We start from the raw sequence: 12,240 nt of genomic DNA, 5'->3' as shown, positions 1-12,240 counted from the left end.
ATAACTCACATTGTCTCCAGCAGATCTTTGAGTCTCTCTCAAGGCATCTCAGTGTCTCTAGGTTTCTGTAACAGAAATACCTGGTCTCCACACATCAGTCTACTGGGACTTCTGGACATTCAGGAAGCCTGCAAATCTCATGTCCACCACTGTACTGCAGAAATTTAAAGGGGGCAAACAGGTTCCATTGTGAGGAGCACAGACTCACTCACACTCCAGGGCTTAATTTCTCCTGCTGTGCACACCTGGACATTCACACAAGCAATCTGTGCTACAGTGTGTACATATCCACCTGTAAAATAGTGGTAAAATCGGCACCTACATCATGATAATGGGGTGCATATGTGAAAAAAGGAATATAATGGGTGCTAAGCAGTTTCTCTAGCAAAATCACGAAATAAAAGAGTGTGGTTTTTCCAAAGATATCATGGTGACCAAACTTCCCCAGGACCCTCACAATGCTGTAGGTCATGGCCGTCATGAGGATGCTACCTGGAAAATGTGTTATATACTCAGAGAATGCAAATAGGGCCTTCCCTCTGCTGATTAAAACAGTCCAGCCCTGACTCTGCAGCTGGGACAGGAACCCCAGCCCAATATTTCCAGGTGGTCCAATCAGTAATCAAGACAGGACATGGACAATTCACCATGGAGTTTGTGCTTGGCTGGGTATTCCTTGTTGCTCTTTTAAAAGGTAATTAATGGTGAGCAAGAGACGTTGAGGATTTGAGTGGATATGAGTGAAAGAAACCATGGCTGTGTCACAGTTTCCTGAATAGGATGTCTTGCGTCTGCAGGTATCCAGTGTGAGGTGCAGCTGGTGGAGTCTGGGGGAGACCTGGTAAAGACTGGGGGGTCCCTGAGACTCTCCTGTGCAGCCTCTGGATTAACCTTAAGTAGCTACCACATGTATTAGGTTCAGCAAGCTCCAGGGAAGGGGCTGCAGTGGGTCACATGGATTAGCTATGATGGAAGAAGCACAAACTATGCAGACTCTGTGAAGGGCCGATTCACCAACTCCAAAGACAATTGCAAGAACACACTACCTGCGGATGAACAGCCTGAGACTCGAGGACATAGCCGTATATTAGTGTGCAATGACACTGTGAGGGGACATTAGTATTAGCCCAGACACAAACCTCACTGTTGGGGGGGGCGGTATGTGGACAACCAGGGGGTGCACACTACTCACCAGTTCTGTCTTTAAGCCCAGGAGCAGATGCCAATGGAGGTTATGGACAGGTTTCCTATCGGGGTTTGGGAATTCCTCTCCAGAGAACACTTTCTCTCAGGGTCTGCTCTGCACACATGATTCTGTGCTTAACTCTTCACTCTCTGATTTCAAAAATTTGTTCTAATAGGAAAACAATTATACTAAAATGCACAAAATATGGAGCCACTCACATTGTTATTCCTGTCCCTAAATGCCAACTAATCACAAATATCCTGATGCTCATCAACTGAGCCTTTACAGGAATCCCAGAGGCACTCAGTATGCATCACAGGTCCACCCAGCTCAATGAACCAACTTGATAGAAGGAGCATAAAGTGCATGCTGCACATGAGGCCACAGAGGCATCAACAATCCAAAGTAAAAGAAGAAAGGGTCTTTGGCGTGGTGGGGGAGTGTCACTGTCTTAAACAGAGCTCAGAGCACCAATGTTACTGACAACATTGAAAGCAGTGGAACCCTCACCAGCTGTGGTGTGGATGTGGGTCCTTAACATTAAACACACTCACACACACACACACACACACACACACTCACACGAGAGTATAGAACCTTCATCACTTTCATCTAATTAGCATGGGTTATCCTAAGACATAAATACAGAGAATATAAGAAGACCTCAAGAAATAAGAAAAATCTAAAAGCCACCACCTAACATTAAACCTGAGGGAGCTAGAAAAAGTAAACTGACTGAAGCCTAATTACAGCAGAAGGAAGGAAATACTAAAGACTAGAGCAGAAATAAATAATATAAAAAATAAAAAACAACAGAAGAGATTTAAAAATCCAAGGTCTAGTTCTTTGGAAAAAATAAAATAGAACTGAGAAACCTCTGCCAGGATTTACCAAAAGGAAAAGAGAAAGCCCCAAATAAATAAAATCAGAAATCAACATGTTTCTCTGTGGAACAAACAGGGTTTTGGAGGGGAGGGGGTAACCTGGGGATGGGCAATAAGGAGGGCACATGCTGGGAGGAGCAGTGGGAGTTAGACACAAATAATGAATGGTTGAACACTACATCAGAAACGAATGATGTGCAGTCCTCTTTCTTGCTCTCTTTCTTCCTGAAAGATAGAACATACCCCTTGCAAAAAAATTCATTTTACTTTCCCCCTGAGAGTTGGTTATTTGTTTCTCACAATGTTTCCTTCCAAAAAGGTTGAGTATGCTAAGCATGCTAGGTGAGTGCACACATACTTCATTCTTTTTTTTTTCTTTTTTTTTATTTATTTCCAGCGTAACAGTACTCATTTGTTTTTGCACCACACCCAGTGCTCCATGCAATCCGGGCCCTCTCTAATAGCCATCAACTGGTTCCCCCAACCTCCCATCCCCTGCCCCTTCAAAACCCTCAGATTGTTTTTCAGAGTCCATAGTCTCTCATGGTTCACCTCCCCTTCCAATTTCCCCAAACTCCCTTCTCCTCTCCATCTCCCCTTGTCCTCCATGCTATTTGTTATGCTCCACAAATAAGTGAAACCATATGATAATTGACTCTCTCTGTTTGACTTATTTGACTCAGCATAATCTCTTCCAGTCCCGTCCATGTTGCTACAAAAGTTGGGTATTCATCATTTCTGATGGAGGCATAGTACTCCATAGTGAATATGGACCACATCTTCCTTATTCATCCGTTGAAGGGCATCTTGGTTCTTTCCAGAGTTTGGTGACCATGGACATTGCTGCTATAAACATTGGGGTACAGATGGCCCTTCTTTTCACTACATCTGAATCTTTGGGGTAAATGCCCAGTAGTGCAATGGCAGGTCATAGGGAAGTTCTATTTTTAATTTCTCCACATTTTTCTCCAAAGTGGCTGAACCAACTTGCATTCCCTCCAACAGAGTAAGAGGGTTCCCCTTTCTCCACATCCTCTCCAACACATGTTGTTTCCTGTCCTGCTAATTTTGGCCATTCTAACTGGTGTAAGGTGGTATCTCAATGTGGTTTTAATTTGAATCTCCCTGATGGCTAGTGATGATGAACATTTTTTTCATGTGTCTGATAGCCATTTGTATGTCTTCATTGGAGAAGTGTCTGTTCATATCTTCTGCTCATTTTTGATATGATTGTCTGTTTTGTGTGTGTTGAGTTTGAGTTCTTTATAGATCCTGGATACCAACCTGTTGTCTGTACTGTCATTCACAAATATCTTCTCTCATTCCGTGGGTTTCCTCTTTGTTTTGTTGACTGTTTCCTTTGCTGTGCAGAAGCTTTTGATCTTGATGAAGTCCCAAAAGTTCACCTTGGCTTTTGTTTCCTTTGCCTTTGGAGACATATCTTGAAAGAAGTTGCTGTGGCTGATATTGAAGAGGTTACTGCCTATGTTCTCCTCTAGGATTCTGATAGATTCCTGTCTCATGCTGAGGTCTTTTATCCATTTTGAGTTTATCTTTGTGTATGGTGTAAGAGAATGGTCAAGTTTCATTCTTCTACATATAGCTGTCCAGTTTTCCCAGCACCATTTATTGAACACTAATGAAAGAAATTGAAGAAGACACAAAAAGATGCAAAACCATTCCATGCTCTTGGATTGGAAGAATAAACATTGTTTAGATATCTATTTTGCCTAGAGCAATCTATACTTTTAATGCCATTCTGATCAATATTCCACCAGTATTTTTCAAAGAGCTGAAGCAAATAATCCTAAAATTTGTATGGAATCAGAAGAGACCCTGAATCGCTAAGGAAATGTTGAAAAACAAAAATAAAACTGGCGGCATCACCTTACCTGATTTCAAGCTTTACTACAAATCTGTGATCTCCAAGACAACATGGTCCTGGCATAAAAACAGACACATAGACCCTTGGAACAGAGTAGAGAGCCCAGATATGGACCCTCCACTCTATGGTCAAATAGTCTTCGACAAAACAGGATAAAATACACATACTTCATTCTTAAAAACACAAGGACATGGAAATTATTTTCTCTTGACCTTGGTTGTTTTAGGGCAGTTTTCTCTCTGTCAATCCATCTTTATATGTCTTCTCTTCCCTTCCCTTCCTCCTCCTTTTCCTAACTGATATTACATGATGCACTCTGCTTCTTAGATCTGAAAATATGTGAAAAACTTGAGCTAAGAAGAGCTGCTGGCATTTATGATGCTTGTGAAAATCCATTTGCTAATGACAAGCAAGAGGACTGCACATCCCAGAACAAACCTACAGGAGAGTATTTACCCTCAGCTTATGGTATTATGGCCAGACTATAATTTCCTTGGCCCCAGCTCCTTGTTTATATGTCCTGACACCCAGCAACATACCTGATATTAATTCATTCAACACTAACATTATCTTTTTTTTCTTTTTAACATTTTCTCCTGTTACTCTAACTTTAAAAAATGCATCTATTATTAGAAATAAATAAGCACCTTATTATTTGGTAAAAAAAAAAAAAGAATGATGTACATATGGTGGCTAACTGAACGTAATTTAAAAAGGAATTTTGCAGATAATGTTATGAGAATAAATAAATAAATAAATAAATAAATAAATAAAGCTATAATTCTAGGATGAACACTCCCCAATCCAAATCCTAAAATTATACTCAAAATTTTGTTTTAAACTAGGAGTGGCTAGTGGGTAGGTAGTAACTGGCTGACGGACAATTAAGGAGGGCACTTGATGGAATGAGCACTCAGTGTTACATGCAACTGATGAGTCACTGAATCTACCTCTGAAACCAGTAATGCACTGTGTGTTAACTGAACTGAATTTTAATAAAAAAATTAAAACATAAAATAAGAAATCAGTCCGTGTGTGTCATTCAAAGTCCTTGTTTTGAAAAATGCCAGTGGAATTTTGATCAGGATGGCACTGAAAGTATAGACTGCTCTGGGCAGTATGGATATTTTAATAGTGTTTATACTTCCAATCCATGAGCATGGAATGTTTTTCATCATTCTGTGATGGAACAAACAATCCTAAAATTTGTATGGAACCAGAAAACACCCTGAATTGCTCAGGAAATATTGAAAAAGAAAAACAAAGCTGGGGGCATCATGTTGCCTGATTTCAAGCTTTACTACAAAGTTGTTGTCACAAATGCAGCATGGTACTCGCAGAAACAGACACACATACCAGTGGAACAGAGTAGAGAACCCAAATATGGACCAGCAACTCAATGGTCAAGTAATCTTCAACAAAGCAGGAAAAAGTAACCAGTGGAAAAAAGACAGTCTTTTCAATAAATGGTGTTGGGAAAATTGGACAGTGATATGTAGAAGAATAAAACTCGACCATTCTATTACACCATACACAAAGATAAACTCGAAATGGATAAAAGGCCTCAACATGAGGCAGGAATCTACCAAAATTCCAGAGGAGAACATAGGCAGGAACTTCTTTTACATCAGCCACAGCAACTTCTTTCAAGACATGTCTCCAGGGGTGCCTGGGTGGCTCAGTGGGTTAAGGCCTCTGCCTTTGGTTCAGGTCATGCTACCCTGGACTTGGGATCGAGCCCTGCATTGGGCTCTCTGCCTGGCGGGGAGCCTGCTTCCTCCTGTCTCTCTCTCTCTCTGCCAGCTTGTGATCTCTGTCTGTCAAATAAATAACAACAAAATCTTTAAAAAAAAGGTATGTCTCCAAAGGCAAAGGAAGAAATAAGAAAAATGAACTTTTGGGACTTCATCAAGATCAAAACCTTCTGCACAGCAAAGGAAACAGTCAACAAACAAAGACGCAACCCACAGAAGTGGAGAATATATTCACTAATGAACATACAAAGTGCTGATATCAAAGATCTATAAAGAACTCCTCAAACTCAAGATGCACAAAACAGATAATCACGTCAAACAATGGGCAGAAGACATGAACAGACAGTTCTCCAATAAAGACATATGAATGGCTAACAGACACATAAAAAATGTTAATCATCATTAGCCATCAGGGAGATTCAAATCAAAACAACATGAAGATACCACCTTCCACCGTTAGAATGGCCAAAATTAACAAGACAGAAAATAACGTGTGTAGGAGAGGATGTAGAGAAAGGGGAACCCTCTTACACTGTTGGTGGGAAATGCAAGTTGGCGCAGTCACTTTGGAAAACAGTGTAGAGATTCCTCAAGAAATTGAAAATAGAGCTTCCCTATGACCCTGCCATTGCATTACAGGGTATTTATCCCAAAGATACAGATGTAGTGAAAAGAAGGGCCATTTGTACTCCAATGCTTATAGCAGCAATGGCCACGGTGGCCAAACTGTGGAAAGAACCAAGATGCCCTTCTAAAGACGAATGGATAAGGAAGATGTGGTCCATATACACTATGGAGTATTACGCCTCCATCAGAAAGGATGAATACCCAACTTTTGCAGCAACATGGACGGGACTGGAAGAGAAAATGCTGAGTGAAATAAGTCAAGCAGAGAGAGTCAATTATCATATGGTTTCCCTTATTTGTGGAGCATAACAAATAGCATGTAGGACAAGGGGAGTTAGAGAGGAGAAGGGAGTTGGGGGAAATTTGAAGGGGAGATGAACCATGAGAGACTATGGACTCTGAAAAACAATCTGAGGTTTTTGAAGGGGCGGGGTGTGGGAGGTTGGGAGAACCAGGTGGTGGGTATTAGAGAGGGTACGGATTTCATGGAGCACTGGGTTTGGTGCAAAAATAAGGAATACTGTTATGCTGAAAAAAAAAAAAGAAATCATGGTATTAGCAGAAAAACAGACAGATAGACCACTGGAACAGAATAGAGAGGCCAAAAATGGACCCTCAAGTATCTTCCTTTCTGTCATTAATAAACAAACAAACAAACAAATAAAATCATTGAATAATATAAAAATAAAATAGTAATTTGCTCTAGCTCTTTGAAAAATACCGGAGGAATTTTGATTGGAATGGCATTAAAAGTATAGATTGCTCTAGGCAGTATAGACATCTTAACAATGTTTATTCTTCATATCCAAGAGCATGGAATGGTCTTCCATCTTTTTCTGTCTTCTTCAATTTCTTTCATGAGTGTTCTGTAGTTCCTTGAGTACAGATCCTTTACCTCTTTGGTTAGGCTTATTCCCAGGTATCTTATGGTTCTTGGTGCTATAGTAAATAGAATCGATTCTCTAATTTCCCTTTCTGTATTTTCATTGTTAGTTTATAAGAAAGCCACTGATTTCTGTACATTGACTTTGTATCCTGACAGATTACTGAATTGCTGTATGAGTTCTAGTAGTTTGGGGGTGGAGTCTTTTGGGTTTTCCATATAAAGAATGATGTCATCTGTGAAGAGAGAGAGTTTGAATTCTTCATTACCAATTTGGATACCTTTATTTCTCTTTGTTATCTGCCTGTTGTTGCTAGGACTTCTAATACTATTTTGAACAAGAGTGGTGAGAGTGGGAATCCTTGTCATGTACCTGATCTCAGCGGGAAGGCTGCAAGCTTTTTCCAATTGAGGATGATATTTGCTGTGTGTCTATCATAGATAGATTATATGAAGTTCAGGAATGTTCCCTCTATCCCTATACTTTGAAAGGTTTTAATCAGGAACGGATGCTGGATTTTGTCAAATGCTTTTTCTGCATCAATTGAGAGGACCATGTGGTTCTTCTCTCTTCTCTTATTAATTTGTTCTATCACATTGATTGATTTGCGAATGTTGAAGCATCCTTGTAGCCCAGGAATGAATCCCACCTGGTCATGGTGGATAATCTTTTTAATGTGCTGTTGGATCCTGTTTGCTAGGATTTTGTTGAGAACTTAGCACCCATATTCATCAGTGATCTTGGTCGGAAATTCTACTTTTTGGTAGGGTCTTTGCCTGGTTTGGGGATCAGGGTAATGCTGGCTGCATAGAAAGAGTATGGAGGTTTTCCTTCTGCTTCAATTTTTTGAAACAACTTCAGGAGAATAGGTGTTATTTCTTCTTTGAACATTTGGTCGAATTCCCCAGGGAATCAGTCAGGACCAGGGCTCTTGTTTTTGGGGAGGTTTTTGTTCACTGCTTGAATCTCGTTACTAGATATCGGTCTATTCAGGTTGTCAATTTCTTCCTGGTTCAATTTTGGGAGTTTATAGTTTTCCAGGAATGCATCCATTTCATCTGGGTTGCTTAGCTTATTAGCATATAACTGTTGATAATAACTTCTGATGATTGTTTCTCCTTCCTTGGTGTGGAATCACAAGGGACCCTGAATCACTAAGGAAATGTTGAAAAACAAAAATAAAACCAGCAGCATCATGCCACCTGATTTCAAGCTGTATTACAAAGCTGTGATCACCAAGACAGCATGGTACTGGCATAAAAACAGACATATAGACCAATGGAACAGAGTAGAGATCCCAGATATGGACTCTCAACTCTATGGGCAAATGATCTTTGACAAAACATGAAAAAATATACAGTGGAAAAAAGACAGTCTCTTCATTAAATGGTGCTGGGAAAACTGGGTAGCTATATGTAGAAGAATGAAACTTGACCATTCTCTTACACCATACACAAAGATAAACTCAAAATGGATAAAATACCTCAACATGAGACAGGGATCCATCAGAATCTTAGAGGAGAACATAGGCAGTAATCTCTTCGATATCAGCCACAGCAACTTCTTTCAAGATATGTCTCCAAAGGCAAAGGAAACAAAAGCGTAAATAAACTTTTGGGACTTCATCAAGATCAAAAGCTTCTGCACAACAAAACAAAGAGGCAACCCACCGAATGGGAGAAGATATTTGCAAATGACAGTACAGACAAAAGATTGATATCCAGGATCTATAAAGAACTCCTCAAACTCAACACACACAAAACAGACAATCATATCAAAAATGGGCAGAAGATATGAACAGACACTTCTCCAATGAAGACATACAAATGGCTATCAGACACATGAAAAAGTGCTCATCATCACTAGCCATCAGGGAGATTCAAATTAATACCACATTGAGATATCACCTTACACCAGTTAGAATGGCCAAAATTAGCAAGACAGGAAACATGTGTTGGAGAGGATGTGGAGAAAAGGGAACCCTCTTACACTGTTGGAGGGAATGCAAGTTGGTGCAGCCACTTTGGAGAACAGTGTGGAGATTCCTCAAGAAATTAAAAATAGAGCTTCCTTATGACCCTGCCATTGCACTACTGGGTATTTACCCCAAATATTCAGATGTAATGAAAAGAAGGGCCATCGGTACCCCAATGCTTATAGCAGCAATGGCCACGGTCGCCAAACTCTGGAAAGAACCAAGATGCCCTTCAATGGACGAATGGATAAGGAAGATGTGGTCCATATACACTATGGAGTATTATGCCCCCATCAGAAAGGATGAATACCCAGCTTTTGTAGCAACATGGACGGGACTGGAAGAGATTATGCTGAGTGAAATACTTCAGGCAGAGAGAGTCAATTATCATATGGTTTCCCTTATTTTTGGAGCATAACAAATAGCATGGAGTACAAGGAGAGTTAGAGAGGAGAAGTTTGGGGAAATTGGAAGGGGAAGTGAACCATGAGAGACTATGGACTCTAAAAAAAATCTGAGCGTTTTGAAGGGGCGGGGTGTGGGAGGTTGGGGGAATCACGTGGTGGGTATTAGAGAGGGCACGGATTGCATGGAGCACTGGGTGTAGTGAAAAAACAAGGAGTACTGTTATGCTGAAAATAAAAAAAAAATTTAAAAATTAAAAAACAAATAAATAAAATAGTCATGATTCTCATTGCAGTGCCACATGTTTAGGATTTAACACCCCAGCTGCTCCTCCTAGCTCATCTGCTTCCACACCTCATGGGCAACATGTCCAGGAACATTGCCTCCCATGTCCTGCCTCTGTGTGGTACTCCTGTGCTCCTGGACTTGGTTGGTTCACAGGGTGCTGCTGGGTACTCAGGAAGTATAGAAAAGTGTCAGCTGGCATTCCCTTGAACCTCCCATTCCTCGGTAGGGAACAAGCCCAAGCTTGAGGACACCTGTTTCTCATGTGCTCTTCCCTTGGTCTTCAACACCTTTCACCATCCATGTATCCCAATACCTGCTTCTGAAGGGAATTTTCCGATGAAGGGAAATTTCGTTAGTGATTGACACTAAAAATAATTGGGAGCAAATGTTTGCACAATATCAAATTTTAGCTGCATGGAAAGGGAACCATTGTTTTCACTCTCAGAAGATGGTGCAGAGGTTTAGAAAATGTGTTGAAACACAGAAGTGCCTTCCTTTCTTGGAATCAATCATCATAACATTAATAATCAAATTTGGAAAGTGCTTGGTTGCTGGGATAAGTTTAACTGTATTATCTTCGCAATAACTGTGAGATTAGAAGTACAATGATCTCCATATCATGGATGAAGAATTTTCCCTAAATAACAACATCCATTCTGATCTCAGATGTTCCGAGTTTCATTGTTTGCTGATGATTCCACCGTTTTATTTTTATTAAGGCTTCCGTGGGTTTGTATACAAAGATCATATATAAATGCTCCTTGTGATTGTTGAAAAACCAGCGTCTGCATCAACTCTGTGAGTCTCTCCCTAGGATTGTCAGTGTCTCCAAGATTCTGAGACAGAAAGAGTTGGTTTCCACCCTTTAGTCTATTTAGGATCTTGAAACTCAGGAACATTGCAGACCTCAATGCATAAGATCAACTCTGACGTGGAGCTGATTTGGACAAACATGAAAATCCAGTGGTGGGAGCACAGGTCCAGACATGGGCTCACACTCACCTGCTGTGTGCTCTTGGACACTCATAAAGCCCCTCTCTGTTGCAGTGTGGATGTATCCAATGTAAAATTGTGACAAATGGGTACCTACCTCACATGTTATTCACAGAGAAAAAAAAAAAGACATTGAGTATGTGAGTGGATAGGCATGAAAGAAACAGTGGATGTGTGATAGATTCTTGACCAGGATGTCTTGGGCCTGCAGGTGCCCAGTGTTAGGTGCAGCTGGTGGAGTCTGGGAGAGACCTGGGGAAGCCTGGTGGGTCCCTGAGACTCTCCTGTGCAGCCTCTGGGTTCACCTTCAGTAGTAATGCCATGAGCTGGGTCTTCCAGGCTCCAGGGAAGGGGCTGCAGTGGGTCCCACATATTAGCAATGATGGAAGTAGCACAAGCTACACAGTCTCTGTGAAGGGCCAACTCACCAGCTACAGAGATGACACCAAGAACATGCTGTATCTGCAGAATAACAGCCTGAGAACTGAGGAAATGTCTGTATAAAACACTGTGTGAATCACAGAGTGAGGGGACATCAGTATGAGCCCAGACACAAACCTCTCTATAGAAGGGGATATGGAACAACAGCGGCTGCACACTACAATTTCTGTCTTTAAACGACATGAGCAGATGTTGATGGAGGAAATGGGCAGGTTTCCTCTCAGGGTCTGGGGTTTTCTTTCCATGGAGTACTTTCTCCCGGAGAGCCTCTCTACACATATGATTCCGTGCTTCCTCTTCACTCTCTGATGTAAGAAGTTAGGAAATCAACTATACTAACAAGTGCGAAAGTCAGTGTCACTTGCATGTATTTGTTCCTGTCCCTATATATGAATGAATTACATATATCTACATGCACATATTCTGAACATTTCCAGGAGTCCCAGCTGCACTCACTGAGTGTCACAGGACCACCCAGCTCAATGTGCAAGCTTTCTAGAAACAGCATAAAGTGCAACCTGGCCATGAGGCTATAGTGGCAACAAAAAAAAAAAAATAAGGAAAGTGAAAAAGGCCAGTGAGAGGGTCACTGTCTGGAACCGTGCTCACAGCATGAATATTACTGACGCATGTGAAAACAGAGAGAAACCCACAAGGACATTGTGTAAATGTGGATTCTGAAGATATCTCTCTCTCTCTCTCTCTCTCTCTCTCTCTCACACACACACACACACACACACACAAAAGCACACTAACATGAGAGAGTCTAAAAATTTATCACTTTCACTCAGGGGAGCATCTTGTGTAGAGGCAATCTCCTACACTCACCAAGGAGGGAGAACCCATGGATTCTTGTTAGATTTCCCAGCTGTGGGGTGTAAGAAGAGGGAGGGATGAAGGTTAAGGTGCAAGCAGGCA

The 12,240-nt window shown here is 41.0% G+C and overlaps 1 pseudogene; it reads left to right on the top strand.

The window, feature by feature from the left end:
• Positions 1-643: 643 nt before the first annotated feature.
• LOC116862295 overlaps positions 644-12,240 on the top strand; it is a 29,150-nt pseudogene continuing 17,553 nt past the window's right edge.

This window comes from Lontra canadensis, unplaced genomic scaffold, assembly GCF_010015895.1.
Source record: "Lontra canadensis isolate GAN:19392208 unplaced genomic scaffold, GSC_riverotter_1.0 scaffold231, whole genome shotgun sequence".
In the NCBI taxonomy this organism is placed as follows: domain Eukaryota; kingdom Metazoa; phylum Chordata; class Mammalia; order Carnivora; family Mustelidae; genus Lontra; species Lontra canadensis.
The sequence above is the reverse complement of the archived record's forward strand: the minus strand, read 5'-3'. Positions and strand labels throughout refer to the sequence as shown.